Here is a 1,165-nt window from a genome sequence, read left to right as displayed (position 1 = left end):
GCCAGACAGACAGACAGACAGAAAGCGAGAAATCACCCCCCAGGGGGGATGGCCACGCCTCAACCCCTTCTCCTCCGTTCTCCTCTAGGGATCCTGTGCACGCACGCACACGCACCCAGTGTGAGTTTAAGCCACCGGGTCCGGGACCCGAACCGCGGTTGACTACATGGGACTTCAGCAACATAGCCATTACGCTAACTGCTGGTCCCTCCTCCCACTTTTTAATCAGACACATTGTGTTTGATTCAAGTTAGCCTTCTCTCTACTTCGATAATTCCACCAAAGCTTCTCTAAAGCGCATGAAATAAAGGCAGTTCTGTAGCTTCCCCTGTACCGAGGAGAGGTTTAACTCCTGAAAACCTAAATTAGCTTTTTTTTTTTAAAAGAAAGAACATGGCATTTTCTCTGTGTACATGTATTTCACTCTTACCTGTATGATCTTTGAGAACCAAATTTGAACTTGTGTAATGACTGAAGACTGTTTGGTGCCTTACTGATTTTGAATCAGTATTTTATTTCCTTTGGATACTTAATAAGGTGACTTCATCGTCGCAGCTGCTTTCCTCCTCTTAGAATAGTGGCTACTTTGGTTCTCTGTCCTGTGCTGACGGCACCCCGAGTGAGGCCTGTGAGGTCCTCACAGGCGCCGGACTGACCTCCGCTGCAGCCTGGAGGCGGGTGCCAGGCCGAGGTTGCCACCATCCTCCACCAACGTGCACTTCCTAAAGGAGAAACGGGATGTGGCTACTCGGCAGTGCTTCTCATGTCTTGTGGTCCAGAAATGAGACAAGTCTATCTCCAAAAAAAGTTGCAAATATGATCAGATAGGGCTATACAACCCAGTGCAGCTCCTGTTGAGAGATCTAAGCCTTCAGTGCCCGCATTATTTGGAAAGCATTTTAGATTAATCTATTAGATTGTGTTTTGAGGAAACCAAAAGCCAGGATTATGGAACTGTGGCTTCCTATCTGGTGGGTCACACTGGGACATAAAGGCCGGTATTTTAGTTGGAGAAAGGCGTGGGAGAGCCGGGTCTGTGGCTGGGAGCTCGGCTCCAGCTGCGTTTCCTCTCCGCCCGGGCATCAGCTGAGGCAGGCCTGGCCAGGCACTTCAGAAATCCCTGGTGTCAGAGACGCTCGAGCCGCTTTTTCTGCCTCCCCGCCCC

The sequence above is a fragment of the Tupaia chinensis genome, unplaced genomic scaffold, assembly GCF_000334495.1.
Source record: "Tupaia chinensis unplaced genomic scaffold, TupChi_1.0 Scaffold143584_1, whole genome shotgun sequence".
Classification (NCBI taxonomy): Eukaryota; Metazoa; Chordata; class Mammalia; order Scandentia; family Tupaiidae; genus Tupaia; species Tupaia belangeri.
Note: the sequence above shows the minus strand (reverse complement) of the source record.